The sequence below is a fragment of the Schistocerca serialis genome, chromosome 6 (assembly GCF_023864345.2).
Source record: "Schistocerca serialis cubense isolate TAMUIC-IGC-003099 chromosome 6, iqSchSeri2.2, whole genome shotgun sequence".
In the NCBI taxonomy this organism is placed as follows: domain Eukaryota; kingdom Metazoa; phylum Arthropoda; class Insecta; order Orthoptera; family Acrididae; genus Schistocerca; species Schistocerca serialis.
In genome coordinates, this window is record NC_064643.1 from 639,842,117 (window position 1) to 639,866,386 (window position 24,270).

Here is a 24,270-nt window from a genome sequence, read left to right on the forward strand (position 1 = left end):
CGGGCAGGCTTCTCCTTCTTTCTTCTGCACAGCTTCCGTTCCATGTCATCAAACATCCCAGGTACAGAAATGATATTCCTTTCATCTAAGAATATGTTAATTAGCGCTTCCTTCTTGCTTATTCTCATCACTATTGAATTTCTGATATTCATCTTTATTCAAGACAACGCGCCCTTTCTGCTATACTCTTCTACAACTGCTATAGCTCTTCTTCTTATTCCGCCAGTACTACCTGATCATCTCCATGTTTTATAGTATTCGTCCTTTCTCCTCCAATTACAATGCCTCTTGCGTCCTCTGTGTATTATCAGCCTATCAGTTCTTCACTATGTACACTGAGCGGACGAGGTGACAGTGTCTTACACCCCATCCAATGGTCATTTCTGCCGTCTCCTTATTCCCTACACGGTCACATCCCCTTTATTAACGCTCTAGCTTTCAGTCTATACCAACATCTTTTAAAATTCTAAGTAGTATACACGTGCCTGTCATACAAAAACGTGAAGCTACGGGCATGGCGAGACTTGCAAGTATAGGATCTATTGTGCGTAAATTTTCGAAAAATCTTCTATGTTGTGCAGTTCTAAATAATTATTAGCGTAGATATACTTTTCACAAAATAGGAAACAGTGTGAACGCAGGCTTATAAGAGAAAACACTCAGAATATAGCACAGAATGACCACCATCCAGCTCCATGCAGCCATATAGCGCAAGGACGTTGCACGCTGAGATTAAAACTGCTCTGGAGCCACAGATAACGCCCATAAATGTTCTGCGACATGTTAACAATATATCAGACTAAAAACAAACGAGACACCTGGTAGTGCAGGCCTCGAACTGTAGAGAACAACATATGCTCTGTTTTGAAGTGGGACCCAGAACGGCAGACGGATCATTAAGGGCCACTACCTCTGGACTTGATTCTACGTAAAGGACTTGAATTTTGTGTGAACTTTATTCTACCTTACGTTCAATAACCGTGACACGCATCACGTTACTACATTAATTATCCTGTTTTGCGTGGTTTTATCAGATATTTAGTGCTTGTTTGCAGCACAACAACAAACAAATTGTAATTGAAAAACCGTTTCAGGGAAACAACAGGTATTGCTGTCATATTCCACTGAGAATTCCTAGAGAAATTATAAGAACGTTTTTGACGAAAACACAAAATTAAATTAGAAAAGGCTATTAATATTTAGTTTTATCCACAAGCTATTCAAAAATGGTTCAAATGGCTCTGAGCACTATGGGACTTAACTTCTAAGGTCATCAGTCCCCTAGAACTTAGAACTACTTAAAACTAACTAACCTAAAGATATCACACACATCCATGCCCGTAGGACGGCAATCCGTCACGCTGACCACTTTTTTTTTTAATTACACGTAATTTACCCATTACATCAATTGTAATATAAATAGAAAGAAAATGACTGTGTTAGAAATTAAAAAAAAAAAAAAACTGACTAGTGGGAGTCGATCCAGCGACCCGGTGATTACGGGACTTGAACGCTAACCACTTTTTTTTTTTTTTTTTACAAACACTAAATGAAATGCATCCTCTGTCAAAAAGAAAGAAAACAAAAGATTTTAAAACAAATCACAAATTGAAAGGAACAGGGATGTTGTTTTTATTTATTTATTTATTTATTTTCAATAAGGATCACTCTGTTAAAAGGAACATATAGACCATTTCATCGTATAGTATGTCCATTACATAGTGAGTGGTGAGAGAAGCGTGAGGTTCATCATCAGCTGTCAAATATGCACACCGACTGCACCCGGCACATTCCAACTGCGTGGGGGGTCAAGGAAGACTGCCTGAAGATAATTGGCAAAGGTTTTCCGATAGTGTGACCATCTATGAACCTCACTGTGGGCTTGCTGCAAGAAATACCAAAAGTCAAGTCGCGACGTGGCAGTATCCCCATAGAGGTACGCGATCGTCCAACCTTTGATCCAGATGATCGACTGTGATTTAGTCGCCGGAAAGTAGTCACTCTCCGGATGTAAGAAGGAAGCAGGTGTAATATGTTGCGGGGTCACACGGAGGTAGCAAGCCACCATCTGTCTTCCTAGGAGCCAGACGTCCTCCACCGCGATACAAGTTAAGCGGTGATGGTCGTCATCCACTTGGTGACATTTCGGGCATAGTGGAGTGTCCACTAGTCCAATTGCATGGAGCCGTTGGTGGGTGTTGAACTTGCCACAGGCGACAGAGAACCACAGTGCCCGAACGAAGGTAGGAAACAATTTTTGGTGCACATGTCTCCAAATCTTCGGCCAATGCAACCTGGGGTGTTTCAGTTCAATTACATTACAACTTATCCGTCGTAGCAGCCAAACATAAAAATCCTTCGCGCATGGCGGTCTCGTGCGCGGAAGCTAGTCTCTGATATAACTAAGTTCCACGATAAATGTTGAGACATGCTCAAAGTGTGGCGTAATGTTGCCCACCGCCACCGGAGGTGTGAGGGACGCTGGAACCAGGAGATCCAGTAGGCGGGATGTAAGGGAATCACGCCCGCTACGCCATTGCTTATACATTGTGGCTAGAAGGAGCGCCGTCGCACGGCAGTGAACATTCGTAAGTCCGAGTCCCCCCTTGTCCGTAGGGAGAGTGAGCGTTTCGTATCGCACCTTGAGGAGCGATCCAATCATCACGAAATAGCCTAGTGCTGATTGAAGTCGACGTCCGAGCGTGAGTGGTAGGGGCAGGATCTGCGAAATATGCACCATTCGAGAAACCACATAAGTGTTCAGGTACTCGACTCGCTGCAAAGGATCAAGGCGCCGTAGGAGATGTTGTCGGACCATGGTACGTGTTGTCTGTAAAATACGTCGGTAGTTAACTGCTGCAGTATGTTTTACAGATGAGGTAAAGTCTATGCCGAGATAGCGGAATCGTTGCACATAAGGAAACGGACTGATTTCTTCCGGCGTAAGGCCCCTTCCCACCGGCATTGCCGCCGATTTGTTCATGTTCACTGCACTACCCGCGATCACACTGTGGTCCAACAACAGTTCAAGGACCGTCTTCACCTCTTCCTCAGAACGAAGGAGCAGCAGGAGGTCGTCCGCATAGGCACGACATTTGAAAGTGTAGCCCCGTAGTTCCATCCCAGAAAGAAAATTTGTTAGCCTCCCAATTAATGGTTCCAACGTTATCGCGAACAGCAGCATCGAAAGAGGGCAGCCCTGGTGAATGGATCGTCGAATTTGAATGGGCCCTGCTAGACGCCCATTAACCTGTACCAAGGATTGTGCGCCCCCGTTAATCCTTCTAATGAGACCAGTAAAACGGTCTGGAAAACCCATTTGTTCTAGTACAGCATACAGATAGTTGTGGCGCACCTTATCAAAAGCACTGTCAAAATCAACCGCCACCATCGCCGCTTTAAGCCGGCACTCCTCCGCCAGCGCTATCACATCACGGCATTCGCCAGTAGCTGTTTGCACATTCACCGATCCACCCGGTGTCGTCTGTTCCGGAGAGAGAACGCTACGAATTAACATACGACATCGGGACGCATACCTTCCAACCCTTCGCTCGCACATCGTCCATGTCTCAATGATCCGTTGACGGCATTCAGGATCATGTAGATGTTGAATGTTTAGTTTCCACGGGGCCTTACTGTTCCACACCTCTCTACGGGGAAGAAGCACCGTACAGATGTAAGCGCTGTGATCGGAAAATGCCAATGGCCAGCGTTCCGCGTCCTGGACATCATTTGCATGAGCCCGTGAGATATAAATGCGATCTAATCTGCTCGCAGAATGACTTGTCACATAGGTGTATCCCGGTGCAGCTCCATGTCGTAATTCCCACGTGTCACTAAGTACAAGGTCGTTGACAACGATTCGCAACTCCTGGCTGATGTTTGCTTGCGGCCATTGGTCTTTCTGGCTGAGAACACAGTTGAAATCTCCACCAATTATTACATATTCAGAACGTCCATGGAATAGTGGAGCAATGTCTTCTGCATAAAATCGCGCCCTTTCCCGCCGCCGATTGTTTCCCGACGGTGCAAAAGATTGATGATGCGTGTCCCAAACGTCGTGAAAGCCATTCCCCTGGCCGACGGAAGATAACACACGTTTTCCACTGGGAAGCCATCTCGCACGTAAACTGCAACCCCACTCCCATTGTGATCTCCATGTGACGAATAGGATTGGTAGCCTGCGATGTATGGGAGTGCAGCTATGTGGACTTCCTGCAGCAAAGCAATATCCACATCAGATGCCCAAACCGTTTCCTTCAATTGGTGTATTTTGGCCGGTGAACGCACGTCATTGATATTTAATGTCGCAATACGGTTCGCATGGCGTTGAATCCCACTCTGTCGAGGCGCAACAACATCTCCCTGCACCGGCGCCGGGGGCTGAGTTAGAAGACGTTCTCTCGCCCCTCTCCCTTCACCTTCAGCAATTATTAGTCCGTCTTCGTGAGTGCCGGCTGCCTCTGTATGACGTCCGGCGCCTCCTCAATATCCTCATACCACATCTTTTCAGGCTGTGATATATTCGTGTCCATAGCCACAGCATCTGCGTCTGGAGAGCCAAGTGGCTGTGATTTCTCTTCAGCATCACCACGTCCCGGTACCGTCAATGTGACAGACCGCTGTGGGTCGGATCGAACAGTTCCCAGTGCCTCATCCTGTTTCGTAGAGGCTGTTGTGTCGTCTTGGTCCACAGGCACATCGTCGTCGGGGCAAGGGGAGTCATCCCGAGGAGATGTCGTGCGACGCCGCCGTTTCCTCCTTTTCGGGGAACGCTGTTTGCGTGATCTTCCGTCCGTGTCCTCAGATTGCAGGGAATCACGGCTGCCCGACAGAAAAGCATCCGTAGGAACTGGAAGTGTTTCGAGTCCCATCGTTGAACTTGGCGGGAGTTCGGTCGAAACTAATGATGTCGTCTCAGAGTGCGTTTCAGACGGAACAGCACCCGTAGTGGCTGGAACTGCTTCTTGTACTATCGGTGTGCTGGGTGGGAGTTCGGTCTCATCTGATGTTGTCGCCGTAGATTGTATGCTCGACGGAGCAGCATGCTCTGTCATCCCGACGTCTGCTACAAGGTGTCGGAGAGTGCCATCTTGATCTTCCACCGGGGCTGTGTCCTTTCGGTCATCAGCGGACGCAGTGAGGGCTTTGGCATAGGTGATCGGTAGTACTGTCATCGCCGGCGACGGCTCCCGCACATCTGAAGGCAGTTGCGTAATCCGTCGTTGCATACAGTTCGACCTGAGGTGTCCCTCCTGGCCACATCCAGAACATGTACGTGGTTGACCATCGTAAATCACCACCGCCCGACAACCACCAATTGTCAGATAGGACGGTACATGCTTCTGAAGATCAATAGTGATCTGCCGCACTCCGTTAAGAACGGGGTATGTGGCGAATTGTGTCCAGCGTTCTGCTGTGTGACCATGTACTGTGCCGTATGGCTTAAAAGCCTCGATAACTTCGTCAGCCGGGAGCTCAAATGGCAGCTCAAAAACACGTATTGTCCGTGCACCCAGACCAGCATGTTCTACAGTTACCGTGCCGACATTCCCGTCACTATGGCAAAACCGGAGACCTGCTTTTGTCGCCTGTAGAATTCTCTCACACGCCGCGTCATTTACCATCTTAACATACACCGTGGGACTAACGATGGATAGTGAATTCCGATAATATCGTTTGGCGGTATCTTGACGTCCTCTCGAATGAATCGTTCCACTGCTAAAGCCTTTGGTCGTTCGTAGTCTTTGCAGAAATTGAATCGTAATGTAGTTTTCCTGTACTTGTTCGCCATGATCGGTGTTACTAGCCCGCTTGCAGACTAAGTCCACAAGTAAACAAACACTCGCACACGCCGCACAGGCGGAAGTATCGGACCTCCGCTTCGCACGGCCGCTAGCGCCGAACTGAACCGCTCGGCCACTCCGGCCGGCTGCAAGCTATTGCTTTTGTTATTACCGTAATATAGTTACAGCTATTGTGATTATTATTTGGCCGATTGTTTCTGATAAGATGTAATCAAATACAAAAGGATGATAATATTGTCAAGATAAACAAACCAGTGCATCAGAGAATAAATAAGTGATATTTATAAACAGCACCCTCTACGTTTCTTGAGAAAATTTTTAGTTTAGCTCGTAAAGTATTAAACTGTTCATGAAGAACTCTATAAACCTGTTTAACATTGCTTGACTTTCCAGAACTCATTTCCTGGATAAGGAAATTGCACGAGGAACACTTAACACATTAGAGTGCTAATGTGTGTTGACAGGCGTGCTTGAGGACTGAATAAACAGCAATTATAACGTACTGAGCGCAATAAAACACACCCGACACACTATGTTTATATATTGGAGCAAAAATCACATTTAGTTTCCGTACTCCAGTACCGTTTGGCATCTGGGCTAATATAGGTTAGATCTTGCAGCAGAAAGATGGACTTTAATATACTGCCGGTAAAAAATAGTACAGCTGCAAAGACAAATTCTATTTGGATCCAGTGACAGCATATGCCACCTGGAGATGGAGATGTATATTGATGATTCCTACTTCGTTCGCTAACAAATAGCATTCTCACGGCCGAAAACACTCTATTTGGTGCAAACGTGTGAAGTAACCATTCATCAATGCTATGGAGACCCACTCGTGATTCCCACAGCCAACTGCGTGAGTTTGCAAGGAATCAGATTATGGTCTTTCGAGTGGCGGGATGGTCTTTACGGAGAAATGTCACACAGGCTCGACGTGCAGCCTCAGATGGGCAACGATACCGATATCAGTGGTCACCTGAACATTCTCACACCTCCGATGGTGTAGAAGTCCACGCAGGAGGTACGTGCCAAGTCAAACTGTGAGGGACGGGAAGAACCCACCGTGGTTCAACAACAATGTTAGGAAACTACTGCGAAAGCAAAGAGAGCTTCACTGCAAATTTAAACGCAGCCATAACCTCTCAGACAAACAGAAGCTAAACGATGTCAAAGTTAGCGTAAGGAGGGCTGTGAGTGAAGCGTTCAGTGAATTCGAAAGTAAAATTCTATGAAACGACTTGACAGAAAATCCTAGGAAGTTCTGATCTTACGTTAAATCAGTAAGTGGATCGAAACAGCATATCCACACACTCTGGGATGATAATAGGATTGAAACAGAGGATGACGGTGAAATACTAAACACGACACTTCCTGGCAGATTAAAACTGTGTGCCCGACCGAGACTCGAACGCGGGACCTTTGCCTTTCGCGGGCAAGTGCTCTACCATCTGAGCTACCGAAGCACGACTCACGCCCCGTACTCACAGCTTTACTTCTCCCATGGTTCGCAGGAGAGCTTCTGTAAAGTTTGGAAGGTATGAGACGAGGTACTGGCAGAAGTAAAGCTGTGAGTAGAGGGCGTGAGTCGTGCTTCGGTAGCTCAGATGGTAGAGCACTTGCCCGCGAAAGGCAAAGGTCCCGAGTTCGAGTCTCGGTCGGGCACACAGTTTTAATTTGCCAGGAAGTTTCATATCAGCGCACACTCCGCTACAGAGTGAAAATCTCATTCTGGAAACATCCCCCAAGCTGTGGCTAAGCCATGTCTCCGCAATATCCTTTCTTTCAGGAGTGCTAGTTCTGCAAGGTTCGCAGGAGAGCTTCTGTAAAGTTTGGAAGGTAGGAGACGGGGTACTGGCAGAAGTAAAGCTGTGAATACCGGGCGTGAGTCGTGCTTCGGTAGCTCAGATGGTGGAGCACTTGCCCGCGAAAGGCAAAGGTCCCGAGTTCGAGTCTCGGTCGGGCACACAGTTGTAATCTGCCAGGAAGTTTCATATCAGCGCACACTCCGCTGCAGAGTGAAAATCTCATTCTGGAAATACTAAACACCTTTTTCCAAAGCTGTTTCACAGAGGAAGACCGCACTGCAGTTCCTTCTCTAAATCCTCGCGCAAACGAAAAAAATGACTGACATCGAAATAAGTGTCCAAGGAATACAAAAGCAACTGGAATCACTCAACAGAGGAAAGTCCACTGGTCCTGACGGGATACCAATTCGATTCTACACAGAGTACGCGAAAGAACTTGCCCCCCTTCTAACAGCCATGCACCGCAAGTCTCTAGAGGAACAGAAGGTTACAAATGATTGGAAAAGAGCACAGGTAGTTCCAGTTTTCAAGAAGAGTCGTCGAGCAGAGGCGCAAAACTATAGGCATATATCTCTGACAGATCTGTAGTAGAATTTTAGAACATGTTTTTTGCTCGCGTATCATGTCATTTCTGGAAACCCAGAATCTTCTCTGTAGGAATCAACATGGATTCCGGAAACAGCGATCGTGTGTGACCCAACTCGCTTTATTTGTTCACTAGACCCAGAAAATATTAGATACAGGCTCCCAGGTAGACGCCATTTTCCTTGACTTCTGGAAGGCATTCGATACAGTTCCGCACTGTCGCCTGATAAGCAATGTAAGAGCATACGGAATATCAGACCAGCTGTGTGGCTGGATTGAAGAGTTCTTAGCAAACAGAACACAGCATGTTGTTCTTAACGGAGAGACGTCTACAGACGTTAAAGTAACCTCTGGCGTGCCACAGGGGAGTGTTATGGGACCATTGCTTCTCAAAATATATATAAATGACCTAGTAGATAGTGTCGGAAGTTCCATGCGGCTTTTCGCATATGATGCTATAGTATACAGAGAAGTTGCAGCATTAGAAAATTGCAGCGTAATGTAGGAAGATCTGCAGCGGATAGGCACTTGGTGCTGGGAGTGGCAACTGACCCTTAACATAGACAAATGTAATGTATTGCGGATACATGGAAAGAAGGATCCTTTATTGTATGATTATATGATAGCGGAACAAACACTGGTAGCAACTTAATTCTGTAAAATATCTGGGAGTATGCATACGGAACGATTTGAAGTGGAATGATCATATAAAATTAATTGTTGGTAAGGCGGGTACCAGGTTGAGATTCATTGGGAGAGTCCTTAGAAAATGTAGTCCATCAACAAAGGGGGTGGCTTACAAAACACTTGTTCGACCTATACTTGAGTATTGCTCATCGGTGTGGGATCCGTACCAGGTCGGGTTGATAGAGGCGATAGAGAAGATCCAAAGAAGGGCGGCGCGCTGCGTCACAGGGTTGTTTGGTAAGTGTGATAGCGTTACGGAGATGTTTAGCAAGAGAGGCGCTCTGCATCGCCGTGTTCGAGAAGGTGCGTTTCTGAATGAGGTATCGAATATATTGCTTCCCCCTACTTATACCTCCAGAGGAGATCACGAATGTAAAATTAGAGAGATTCGAACACACATGGAGGCTTTTCGGCATTCGTTCTTCCCACGAACCACCATACGCGACTGGAACAGGAAAGGGAGGTAATGACAGTGGAACGTAAAGTGCCCTCCGCCACACACCGCTGGGTGGCTTGCGGAGTATAAATGTAGATGTAGGTGTAGCACAGACGCCCGCCAGGATCGTCATACTGTAAGAGCAGCAGTGGAAGATCGTACAGCCACCACAGCACAGATAAGACGGCTTGTGAGTCCGGACGAAGTGTCGTGAACTGGTTATTAGTAGTGGGACTACGGGCACGCACACATCTAGCCCGACTTCCACTCACGCAACAACACCGACGTGCACGGCGCGGCAGGTGCCGGCAGAGAATCACTTGGAAGATGGATTCACGCGCCATAGTCTTCAGCTGTGAAAGTAAATTGTGCCCGCACGCAAGTGACCGTCGTTTGCGTGCACGACGAGGACTTGGTGAGCGCTGCGTGACTAAGGCACGCTGGCCCCATTCCGAGCCTTATGGTCTGAGGTGCGACAAGCTGCAGCTCTCGTGCTGCTTTTGTGCTAGTGGAAGGGGCGGTAGCCAGCGCTCGGTACGTGTAGAATGTTGTTAGTCCCGTTCTTTTTCCGTTTTTGCAACAGGAAGATGGTGTGTCGTGTTAACAGGATAGTGCTACCACATGCACTACCCACGTAACTCAATGTGCTCTGCTAGACGAGCAGCAACTTCCCTGTCCAGCAAGATCTCATCGGCCACGTGTGTGATGTGACGGGACAAATAGCGACTCGTGCGACTAGTCAACCAACAGATCTTACAGAACTGTACGAACAGGTCGAGCAGGCGTGGAACAACGTATGCCTCGTCAGGATTCGCTGGCTGTTCGATCGACTCTTTGCCAGTGTCAGCGCCTGCGTTGCTGCCCATGGAGGCCACACAAGTACTAATTCGGGGGTTTCAGCAAAGGTCGACATCTAATACCTCAGAACCGCTTGTCCTACTGATCTGTAAATGTAATCATTTTACGTACTTCATATCTACTGTTGCAACAATAAATCTTGAGTGAAATGGAAACCTCCAAACTCTGTACTAATTTTTTCCGGTAGTGTAGTTTACAGAGGCTCGCCTGCCTTAAGAAACACAAGAGTTGGCAGCCCTGCAGCCGGGCAACTAGCGCGAGTTTTGATGTTCCCGTAAAGACAAGTCGTTTTATATTATAATAGCAGTTTAGCACTTTTTACGTGGTAAATAGGCGTATTAGTGTGCTTTTTAAGCGTACTGTTAAAGGTTTCATTTTTCTTTACGTTACATAGCAGAAAATGCGAAAAGATGGTACAGTCGGGTTATAGTCGTATTATCTGTTTATGTCTGCCGCAGCAAATCTATAGAATTTCGTTTAATTGTTCTTTGCTCTCTCCAGAAATTTAACTGTAGCGTACCTTTTCATTATATAACTCAAATCTCCCGAAAGTAGCGTAAAGTTTTAAGTTGTTGTTTCAGAAACTTTGCACTGTTGTTTTTGTTCCAATACAGTTGCGTATAGGCCAACATTGTGGAATAGTATTTTCGTGTTTATCTGTAATTTAACTGACTTATTCTTAATAAACTATTACGTTTATCATGAGTGAAAAGTGCTTGACTTGCCATAGAAATGTTAGGTCTGGGTTTGGTGTGACAGGTGCTGCAGTTTTTTCCATGTGGATGACTGTAGTAGGGGAAGTAAATGAGACTCATCAGTGGTATTGTAGGCTATATAGTAGAGATAGGAAGATAGGAGAACAGGAGGGGAAAATTTCCGCCCTTCAGACTGATTTAGACAAGGCCAGGGGAGATTTTGACAGATTAAGGAGGAAGAAGGGTAAAGAGAGGTGGGAAGTGGCAACAGGCAACACGAGAAACTGACCTAGAACTTTGTCTGATACCTTAGTGTTAAATGTGGAAAGTAGATTTGAACTGTTGATTCAGTTAGAAGCTGGTGAGCCTCAGGCATTTGCAGGTGTAGACAGGGCACAACAAACTTTCAGCAGCAAATTGAAAAATAAGAATGTACGGTAATCTGTAAAGAGAAAGTGTTGTTGTTAAGTAGTTCCAATGGAAGAGGTGTTGGCCAACTTTTGCAGGAAGAATTAGGATCAGAATACCAGGTCACCATTTTTTTAAACCTAGTGCTAGTCTGGAGCAGGTGACAGAGGATTTAGGATCACATTGCAAAGATTTCACTAAGGAAGACAGTGTGGTTATAGTAGGTGGGCCAGGTATTAGTACTGACAGAGATCCTGGGTACAGCACGAAATGTGACCTGGAAAAGATTGCATCAGCGTCGAAGCTTACTAGTGTTCAGTTTGTATCTGTTCTCGGGCGTTATGACCGACCTCATTTGAACTATTCTGTCAATTTAGCTTTGGAACGGCTGGTTACGTCGGGTGTACGGTCACACATTGGTGTGGTTCCTGTCGATTCTCTCAATACGTGGGATTATACTAGGCACGGTCTTCACCTCAGCAGGGAATGGAAAGGTAAACCGGGTGGGAAAATAGCAGGAAAGTTAAAGAGGGGAGACACTGTCATGAGTGATAAAATATCAGTGTTTATAGGGTTCGGAAAAGATCCTTTTTTAGGGTAGGGAGGACAGAGACAAACGTTCAGTTTGAGAAAGACACCAAAATACATAATTTAAGCTTATTACATCAGCATAAACAGCTGTTGGTTGAGAATTTTCAACAATCAGTTTATTTGGAGAGACACTTATGGGGCCTGAAGGTCGCACAGTGAAATGCTGAAACTGGTAGTCTTCAAAATAAAATAAAATAACAAATGGTTCAAATGGCTCTGAGCACTATGCAACTTAACTTCTGAGGCCATCAGTCGCCTAGAACTTAGAACTAATTAAACCTAACTAACCTAAGGACATCACACACATCCATGCCCGAGGCAGGATTCGAACCTGCGACCGTAGCGGTCGCTCGGCTCCAGACTGTAGCGCCTAGAACCGCACGGCCACTCCAGCCGGCAATAAAATAACATCTTAATATACACGGCACTTGGTGAATTTCATTGTCATTAACAATTACTTAACCAGCCGATGTCCCCTGTCCATAATGGACGAACAGAGATATCACCTTGCTGTGGTTCGTTGAAGATAAGTAAGATTACCATCAGTTAAAAATACTAGAAGCCATTATGATTTTAAATTTTTTCCTATTTCTTGAATTATTACTCTGACATATGCTCACTTAAAACGTATAGAAACTTAGATGCAGCTGCGTGTTTAAGATAGTGTCTTCTTTTGTTTCAAACACATATCTCGCATCAGAAGCCATTTATGCAGACCTGTTCTTTAAATATTTTACTAGTGGTGTACAATACATCACGGTTACCCCACAAATCTCTTTGACGGCATGTATTTCGCACAATTAGACTCGCCTTGAAAGACGATTGCTAGCGTCACATTAAATTAAAAAGTCGCTGCCGCCTCGCCTGCAGACCACGTTGCGTAACCTGGTAGCTCAGCTCGGAGACAAGCGGCGAGTGATTAGTCACCCGGCAGCGGTTAGCCACGCCAGGGGGAGCCTATTACTCAGACCGTGCGGCTGGCTCCATTTGCGTAGGACGTCGCCACTTCTCCAGCCGAAGCACTTTCGAGCTGTGTTTTACGACCAAGACGAATTTTGCGCTTAGATTGGATTAGATTAACCTTCATTCCAATTGATGCTTAGTGAGGAAGTCCTCCATGGTGTAGAACATGCCAGAAAACCAATAATACTCGAAAAATATTTAAAACTAAAACAAACAAGCTAATGTAACTTCCACAGGTCCCAAGTGGATTGATCGTCATTTTTTTTTAATGAAACCTATATGAAATGATCATTTTACAACACTCATTTACTGTGATCGCGTTAATGCACTGAATTTAAAATTAAAAAAAATATTTATTTATAAGGTAATAAGCATATAATAAATACTACAATACTTATTTATAATGAACACATTACTGCATTGAAATGGTGCAGAAGTTAGATTGTACTTTATATATACAAACACACACACACACACACACACACACACACACACACACACACACACAAAAATATCAGTTAGTGCTACTGAGAAATTCATCAATGGAGTAGAAGGAGTTGGCCACCATTAAATCCTTTAGGCTTCCCTTACACGGAATTTCATTGGCCGTTAAGCTTTTTATGCCTGCTGATAGTTTACTGAAAATGTGTGTTCCTGAATAATGCAACCTTTTTGTACAAGAGTGAATGAGTTTAAATACTTGTGAAGATTATTCGTATTTCTAGTACTGAATCCATAAACTGAGCTGTTTGTTTGGAAAAGTAATAGATTTTTAATGACAAATTTCATTAAGGAATAAATATATTGGGGAAGCAGTAGTTAGTATCCCTAGTTCACTAAACAGGCCTCTGCAGGATTTTCTTGAGTTCACACCACATATAACTCTTTTTGCACGTTTTTGTGCCTGGAAAACTTTAGCTTGGCTTGATGAATAACCCCAAAAAATAATCCCATATGACAATATGGAGTGAAAGTAAGCATAATATGCCAGCTTTTTCAATTTTATATCCCCTATGTCTGACAGAATTTGCATTGTAAATAGAGATTTGTTCAGACACATCAGCAGTTCTGCTGTGTGCTCCTCCCAGATGAATTTATTATCAATCTATAACCTCAAGAATTTAACACTGTCCACTTCTATCTGCTTGTCATCGTATGTTAGACATATACTCGTGGGACACCCGTCACAAGTTCTGAACTCCATGCAGTATGTTTTTTCAAAGTTTAGTGACAAAGAATTGGCAAGAAACCAGTGATTAACGTCCACAAATATTTTATAAGCTGATCTTTCTAAGAATGCACTTGATTTGCTATTTATTACAATGTTTGTATCATCGGCAAACAAAACAAACTTGGCATCTGGTAAATGTTACTGATGAAAGGTCATTGATATACACAAGAAAAAGTAAGGACCCTAAGATGGAACCTTGTGGGACCCCACATGTAATTAGTTCGTGGATAGATGATGCCTGATAGCTTAATACATGTCTCTTTCCTAATAGCACCCTTTCCTGCCAGTGATATAAAATTTGAACCATTTTGCAGCATTTCCTGTTAGACCATAATATTCTAATTTACTTAAAAGGATATTGTGATTTACGCAGTCATATGCCTTTGACAGATCACAAAATATACCAGTCGCTTGCAGTTTTTTTGTGTAATGAATTAAGTACATTTTCACTGTAAGTGTTGACAAAGTTCTCAGTCTCAGAACCCGTTAAAAATCCGAACTGCGACTTTGACAGTATGTTATTTTTGATAAGCTGGTTATAAAGCCGATTGTACATTTCCTTTTCTAAAATTTTTGAAAATGCTGGCAAAAATGAAACTGGATGGAAATTTGAAGCTATTTCTTCATCTCCCTTCTTAAACAGTGGCTTAACTTCAGCATATTTCAACCATTCAGGATATATTCCGATGATAAACGACTGGTTACACAGATAGCTTAATATGTTACTTATCTCAGAATCACATTCTTTAATTAACTTTGTTGATATTTCATCATACCCACTAGATGTTTTTGATTTTAAAGATTTTATGATGGACATTACTTCTGCTGGGGTAGTAAGGGTCAAATTCATATTATGGAAGTTACTTGAAATGTCTGGTTTGAGGTATCCCACGGCAGTATCTACAGAACCTGACAACCCCATCTTTTCAGTAACAGTTATGAAATGTTTGTTAAGAAGTTGTGTAACACTATACACATCTGTCACCAATGTATCATTTACTCTGAATGCTATTTGTCCCTCTTCATGTCTGGTTCTATCGGTCTCCTCCTCCACTATATCCTATATTGTCTTTATTTTGTTCTCTGATATGACTACCTTTTCCTTGTAATATATTTGCTTTGCTGTCCATATTACAGTCTTTAATATTTTGCAGTATTTCTTGTAACGTGCTATAGCATCAACATCAGGACTGTTTCGGATTGACAGATACAGTTTTCTTTATGTTTTAAGATACCTCTATTCCTTGAGTAATCCATGGCGTTTTTGTACACTTTGCTCTAACCTTATTTAGTTTTGCGGTAAAACAGTGTTCAAATAATGCAAGCACTTTATTAGCAAATGTGTTACATTTTTCATTCATGCCATGAGCACTGTAAACATCACTCCAGTAAATGTCTCTGAGGAATGTCATCAAAATAATCAATCTTCAGCTTATTGATTACCGTCTTGAGTTCAGATTTAACAAATTTTTTATCCAGTTCAGTATTAACATTTAACAGAAGGAAATGCATGTCACCATGGGGGAGGCTATTGATTATTGGTTTTGTAATACAATTTTTTTCATTGGACTTTTCTAAAAAGATATTATCAATGCCTATTTGTGAGCAGTTGTCTACTATAGTCGGGAACTTTACAGTGGGAATTAGGTTGAATGATAGTGTTACTAATTCAGGTAAGTTCTTATTGGGAGAGTCTTTAAGGAAATCTACATTGAAGTCACCAGCAACCACTATTCCTTTGTTTTTGATTGTTAAATGTGCCAGTACAGCTGCAAGGTGGTTTATGAACAGATTAAAGTAACCTGGAGGTGCTCGATATACACTTAATACTATGAAGATTTTTTTATGAGCACGTTTCCATTTGCTGTTCTAGGTAAAGTTTACGGATGTATATGTTCTTAAATTTATGACAGTTCCTGATGAATGTGACAACTCCTCCTTTCTCTATTTCTGATCTACAAAAGTGGTCACATGATGTTCAGAATGGCAGATTATGTCTGCTGGGTTATTCATCTATGTTGATAATAATTTCATTCTTTTTATTTCTCAGTCCTCGAATATTTTGATGCAATAAAGATAGCTGACATTTCACATTGACTGAGTTAAAATTGGGTAGAGTTGAAAACACCGTCATTCTGAGCAAGTTTCTCTAGATGCTTAGGGCAAACATTCTATGTGGTCACTACCAGTGATATACTCCTATGCCACAATTGTTAATTCCATGCTGGATTACAACAGTTGCACCATCCAGAACAAATTTTCCAGTATGGGAAAAAACAGTTCACATTTTACAGGAACTGTCTTCTGTACAGATATCCGTTCTACATTTTAATATTTACCACCGAATAATTTAAACATTATTTTTCAATTATTAAAGAATAAATTTCTGTGATGTCAACAGCTTTTGAGAGATGGAGCAGTTCGCACGGTTGGCAGACGTGTACGAGTGCGGGCAACAGGCTTCTAGGACACATGAATATTTAAGTCGATTCCGTAATACCATTAGCGCCTCATTTTTCGGCGGTGAATGTGTTGAATGCTTCAGTGACAGCAGTATCGGAACCAACAAATATCTTCAGTTAGCTACCACTTCTTTCCGTTTACTGCTATATTGCAAATTATCATCTGGCTACCCTAAGAACTGAGAAGTTGTCAGAGGCTACGAGGTTCTGTCTTGTCATAAAAGGATATTTATGTGAATGTGTGGTGTGTAATTCTTACGGACATATTCGAAAGAGCAGTCACCACGCATTCATATAATTTATTCGGCTCTATGGGCAATGAACACACAACTTTCAGTACAGATGCACAGTATCTTCCGGCTTGCAGCGGAAATCCGAAATTGACGAGTATGAAGGACATGGACGGCGACTGCTGATATGTGGATTCTGGACCGGAGTGTGAGTCGGCCGGGGAGCGTGCCGAGACAGTCCGTGTGTTTCAGAGAAACACTGCGTCCGGAAGGATGTGGTTAACGCAACTGGCTAATTGAGCAGGAGATCCCGAGTTCGAGTCCCGCTCCACTACACATTTTCACTCGCCGCCGCTGAAGTCCCAGCGCAGCTCATATCATCAATTCCTTTCCTTTTTCACTTCTCCAGTCCCACCTTTATCCTTTAGTTTACATAATACATGAAAGGATAGGCATATGTAATGTTGACATCGAGGTTATACGCAATGGAGGGTTAGCTCAGTTGGATGGTAAGGACAAAACAATCCACCACGCGACGGTGAATGCAGCGCGGATCCAGGATTCGGCTGTGAAAGGGTGGTGGGGGTACACAGTTTGCTACCGCTTCTCTCACTCCTCCCCACCCCTGCTAATATTACTTTTATTAACCAGCTACAAATGACTCTGGCATTAATAATAATAATAATAAATAAATAAATAGTTTACTCTGGGGTGCTAGCCCACTATCGACCTAACTGTACCTTGAGTAATAGGCTTTCTTCGCCGTGGGACTAGGAGAGGGTGGGTGGCGAGACTGGCGCCTCGGCCGCCTTTATCCCGCGTGTTGGCTTCCAACGGCGTTATTTCGCTGATGACATTGTTATCCTCAATGAAGGTGCAGAAGAGCGTAATACCTATATGACATATTCAACTTATAATATTCTGAACAATGTTGGAGAGTTGTATCCAATTTGGGTTACTGCTGAAGGGGCTGACGTGGCACTGTAAACGTGAGGGCCACGTGACGTGGAACTGAGTGTTCGTGTCTCATTGGCTCAGAGGAGTCCTGCCATATACGGAAGCGAAGCGAATCACAGACCATGACTGGTCGAGAAGATTTTTCTGTTTGCCGCTAGAAGCCCAAGAACTCGGTTGCGTGGCCAACAGAGAGTCGAGCGTGGGAGTCCCATGCTTAAGGATACAGCGAAACGCTGTCATCAAAAATTTCTAAATAACAGTTGAATTTTGAAAGGCGACGTCGTAAATTGCAATCGACTCGCAGTAATGTCTCAGAGAATAGGTCGCGAATGTGTGCCTTTGATTGTGTGACCTTAATGTAACGTTTATGTTATGTGTTGGATTGTGTGTACCATGAAATCTGGAGTATAACTCTATTAGTGCCCAGCAATAAACGTGTGGCATTCCTGAAGTGATCTGTGACATTATGTAACACCTAATAGTCTGTTACTTGCAAGATTTCTCTTGGTACGATTTCACAACTTGCAGCACCATCAGTAATACAAGCTAGCGGCCTGCGCTACCTACTCCAATGGATGGACGACCGTCTGTACAAGATTCGAAATAGGAAGTGCGACGGACTTCCCCACTTGCATCAACAATCTCACGTGTAATGTCAGTCTAGTACCCTAGCAAGTCTTGCACACGTGTGGTTGGCGTACAAGAATTATGGGATCTACAGAATGGAATGAACACACTACGGAGTAAACAATATGGATTGAGAATAAACTGGAAAAGGAAGATTAGGGGTTATGATCCATCGACATCGAGGTCATCAGAGACAGTATACGCTCAGAATGATTCAAGGAACCATTGTCCTCCGGTATGTGGGTCCAGTGTGCTAACTACTGCACCACCTCCCTCGGTTAAAGTGAGAAAAGACAAAAGTACTGAGAAGTAGTAGAAATGAGAAACAGCAAAAACTTAACATCAAAATTAGTGACTACGAACGATACGAAGTTAAGGAATCTGGTACCTTGAAAGCAAAATAGCCCATGCTGGACAAACCATGGAGGACATGAAAAGACTAGCAGAAGCGAATTGGGATTCCTGGCAGAGAGGAGTCTGGTAGTATCAAACATAGCTCTTAATTTGAGGAAGAAATATCTGAGAATGTACGTTTGGAGCACAGTACTATACAGCAGTGTATCATGGAAAGTGGGAAAACAAGAAACAGAAGAGAATCGAAGGGTTTGTGATATGATGTCACAGAAAAATGTTGAAATTTAGGTGGACTGACAAGAAAAGGAATAAGGAGGATCTCCACAGAATCAGCGTAGAAAGAAACACACAGAAAACAATGACAAGAAGATGGTGTGGAACGATAGGACTTCTGTTACGACATAAAGGTTCAGTGATACTAGAGAGATCTGTAGACAGTAAAAACTGTAGGGGAAGACAGAAATTAGAATACATGCAGTACATAATTGAGGACGTCTGTTGCAATTGATAGTAAGAGGCGAAGAGGTTGATACAGTAGAGGAATTCGCGGTGGATCACACCGAACGGCTCACGACGTTCATCCTTCAGGCTCAGATGACCTTATGGCCGTCTTGAAGGCAGTGGAGCCAGCCCCTATGCGGGGCTGAACTTGGAAGTCAGACGAGGGGAGTCTACGACTGTACCCACTAGACCATCAAGAGCTTATTATAATAATGCTTGTTTACAGCAGCTCTTAATACAGCGTTGTAGCTTAACCTCGAGGAAAGTGCAGTTCAGAAAATTATAAGATCTGAAAATCATTCGTCCGAAAATTTGAGATGAACATGTCTCATTCAATTAATTTAAGGACTAAGAAATTCTTACAAATTAGACAATTCCATAAGTTACAGAATATGAAGTAAGATACACAAGAGTGAACAAGGGATATTACACAGGTTCTGACCATTTCTTTGTGATGTTTCAAATAGGTAGGCACACCAAATACAGATAGAAAATAGAGCTAACGGAATGAAAGACGAAGGAAGAAATCTATAAAGTATATCCACTAAATGAATATAATATACAAAGAGAAAAGAATATATCTGTAGTAGAGAGGACTTTATTAAGACCTTCAGGAAAAGTGGAAGAGAGAAGAAATGGAAAAATATAGAAACGTCAGCTGTGAGAGCAGCTGAAGAAGCTTTATGAAAAAAGTAGAAGATAACACCGAAGAAAAATTTTAAAAATCTTTGTGAAGGAAAACAAAGATGCTTATCTTAAGCATCTAGACGAACCAACAGAAGAGAATAATCAAATTAACAAAAAAGAGAGAAATGCAGAAAACTGAGCAGTGAAACGAGAATGTCAAGAATGGTGGAATAGGTTTATAAACGTGATAGAAGACGATTATAATAGAACAGTGAACAAGAGGTTAAATGTTATTATTGAGAGTCTATTATGCGAAGAACAAATGGGGTTTCGCAGGGACAGGTCGACAGCGGGTTAAGTATATAACAGGGAGAGCATAATAGGGAAACCCATTTAGCATTCATTGATTTTATAACGGTATTCGATGATTTTGATAGAAAGAAAGCGTGGGAAATCACGAGGAAGAGAGGATATCCTCAACACCTAATCAACGTTTCAAAATGTCTATATCAACACACGATTGTAATATTAGATATAAACGTTGCTCTAACATTTCCTGTAGTCACAAAAAGAGGAATTAGACAGGGGTACAGCATTTCACGCACGTATTTCAAGATTTATTTAGATGAAGCAATGGAAGCTATTCGGAAATGGATGGAGATATTTTTGTGGTGGAGTTAAGATTAACAGAACTTCCCGCTCGGATTACCTCTTATATCCAGACGACGCCAGATAGCTGATGGAAAATGAAGATGACCTACAATGGGAAATACATTTATTGGGTAAGATTTTTGAAGAGTATCAGTTGATGATTTCGGAAAAGAAGACGAAGCGAATGGCTTTAAAAGGAAAACACCTGTAAGTACAAAATTTGTGATTAATGATAGAATATCAGAACAGGTCAAACATTTAACCCTATAGGTTTTGACTCCACGTAACAGTGTGACGAAAACACACAGAATAAATTTGCAAAGTTTGAGAATAGAGATGCAAAAAAACTGAAGTCTAAAAAAGAAAGTGAAGAAAGAAAGAGGATTGAAATTTTGTTTACGGAAATCAATCGTGGGCTATGAGCGAACGTCAAGAAAGTCACGTACAAGCAACAGAGGGGAGGCTTCTAAGAGCAGTAAAGGTTTGCACAAGAGCCGACAGATTTCGAAATTCAGAAATCTGGGAAGAACTGAATATATGTAACATCCTGCATGAAATACGAGAAAACGGGAGAAATGGAAATGAACACCTCGAAAGAGTGAGTGGACGAAGATTACCCCACCATATAAGATTTAAGACAGTTGGGGAGATGTCAAGTAATACCGAGGATCTGATGGGCGCCGTAACCAAAAAGAAGTGCTTGAAGTGAAGATTATCATAATGATGACAGAACATTAAACGGAAGTGTGAACTCACTATCATCAGCGTTTCACTTAGCACCATCACTTCACAACACTGTCTCAAGCCTATGTCGGTGTGAGAATCTCGGTCGTTTCCACCTACGTCCGAGAAGTTAGTTTTTCTCCTCATAGCGGAGGTTCGTTCCTTTTCTGTCATCCCTTACTCAACTTCCTGTGGTATGGCGGTTCTATCTGTAGATGTACAGAAGGTGTGTTCAACATACGAATGCGCGGCTTTACCTGACTAGAATATCACCGGCCAGGTCGTAAGTAAGAGCATAGGAATAAGTAGATAGCCCTCTCCCGTGACGTAAGACCGAAGAGTGTGTGCTCCGAGCTCCCCCACTCCTTGGGTAACTACAAAGCGCAGCACAGCACCAGTCTGTTGTTTTCCCTCTGTCTGCGTGTTTACTCACTACATCTCGCCTTTCTATCGGGTTAGCTTTACATTCGTCAGTTTTCAGGTTAATAGTAACCTCTTCATTTTAATACTGCCGACAGCACAAAGCTGAAATGAACTCTGTTTATAAATAGACGGGACTGAAGAAATCCGACATTAATCGACAACATACGGTCGACGCTCGTGGCACGGCATTCCATAGTCACGTTATAAACATAGCGCGATACTACTTATGCGTATTCTTAGCTTGTGCTGAAATGGATAGTCCTCGCGCAAATATACGTTATCAAAGAGTTCACTCAGAAGGAAAAGTGTCTATAAGTAACGTATTTCAGTTTCGTCATTAAGAAAAACGGAAAGGTTTGCTTCGTTTTAGAAAATGTAAAAATAGAATATTTCTGGTTGAGATGAGGGCATTATAGCATGGCGTGCATGCTTTTGTGGAACAATAAGAGAAAATGGGAACGGTACCAAACAAGCTACAACTGTGACCTGAGTCGCAACTCCATGTACAAGGTCATAAAATAATACTTTTATTTTAGTTTCGTACGCGTCTCTACAGTCGAATGTAATAATAGCAAAGTTATTGCGTGTTCGCTTCACTTATTGCATAGTAACACAACAGTTTTAGTTTATTCTTTTCGTTTCCGACTATTTTCTGTAGAAGGATGTACTAAAAGCGGAACTAATGTTTGTCTCCTACGCGCACAGCTGCATTGTTCGACTGTAAAATAATCTTTATTTTACTACTGTTCATTTCGATTGTCTTTCTGTAGAAGAATGTGTTAACTAAATGTGTGTTTGTTTTATTGTTGCAAGCATACCAAGTACATTTCACAAACTGTGTTACATTTTGATTGAAAACAGTTACATCACTCCTGCGTCATTCAAAACAACCAGTAGCAGAACACAGTGCGCTCAGCTAAAATAATATATGTAAAGTTAACAGGCTAAACATAAATGGACGAATGGAGTAAACAATACGAGTACCGCCGAGAACTAAATAATATAATTGTTTCCTGAAACCCGGCAGCATAGACTGAAGAAATATACAGTCAGTGTCATGAGGTTATGACTCCCGGTGTCTTTTCGTTTCATTAAGTTTTTCTTTCATTTCCCGCTTCGGTTTGTATTGGCAGCATACGAAGAAGAGAGACAGGAGGCAGTTCCGCACGACGCATAGCAGGCGGCAATAGCCGCGCGTGCAGCGCATTTGTGCCAACCTGGTCACGGGCGATCTCCGATACATCTAAGGCACTTTCTCGATAATAGAAAGAGGTCTGACCCTCCTTCCACCGTTACAAAAAATTTCGACACGTTAGCTCCATTTCGTAAGCAATAATGTGTGGCATAAAAAGAACTAAACGTAAACTGGCCAACGACTATACTTTTAATTACAAATTTTTCAAAATATGTGCCGCATTGTACCTCGCTTAGAGCTATTACAATGAGTATGGGCCATGACGAAAAGAAAACATGTTCATTACCAAGCTGCATTGTGTTGCTGCCAGAAGCAGAAAAAATAATTTTTCTCACTGAGTAGTTTTCTCTAAATCGAATGAGAAGGACTGCATTGAGGAGAATATTGCGAATCCCAAAACAGTCATTTTTACTATTTTAAGCAAAAAGTAGAAGTTTCACTTTGAAACTAACTACAGAATGACTGTAGCCTTGCATCATCTACGTGACGAAAAGTTTTTAACTAAATCATAACACTTCGCGCTCCCCGAAGGTCATTCTATTTACTATATATGTTTGACACTGCGTCAGTCGTTGGGAGCGATCTGAAAGTTAAGTTATTCTTTAAGAATAAAGTTTACCAGGACCGCTAGTAGTTCTTTTTATTACCATCACCGGTGTCGACAGATCTCCGTGGTCATTATAGGATCTTGTTGAAGCTAATAATGTTACACGATCCGATAAGGACAGCGTATATCTATCGAAACCGGTACCAGTAATAAAAAGAGTTACTAATGATCTCGCAGGTTCGAATCCTGCCTCGGGCATGGATGTGTGTGATGTCCTTAGGTTAGTTAGGTTTAATTAGTTCTAACTTCTTGGCGACTGATGACCTCAGAGGTTAAGTCGCATAGTGCTCAGAGCCATTTGGACCATTTTTGAACTAATGATTTTGGCAAACTTGATTGTTCGAGAATACTTCTACGCTCTGTGGTTGTAAGCCCATCCACGTGGGTAGGTGTTAACACAAACAAATGGCAATTATGCAAAATTGTGCAAAATGTAGTTTGCTATTTATGGACCCCCTCTTAGCCATTTTCGAGACACTTTCTCGTCACGCTCTTTCGTTCTCCGTAAATTAGCTGCGAAATTTGGAAACCGTTACTAGCAGAAATATGAAATCCTGTACTGAAATGTGTTTTGGAGGTAGAGTGCGTCAAGACGACCCTCCCCCTGCCCTTTGTATCTGTGCCCGACTGGAGGAATCTTCTTGAAATTCACTGAAGTGTTCCAGGCTGACATTTGGAAATGTTAATTAAAATAGCTGATGGGGCTTTCAACACTATTCATCAAGAATACGGCCGCAGTATCTGAATGCGTGTGCCACATGTGCTCCCTTCGCTGTGGAGAAATCGTTCCTCTGGAAGCTTGTTCCAGCACTTGCTCTTCGCTTGTCATTGGTCGAAGTAAAAA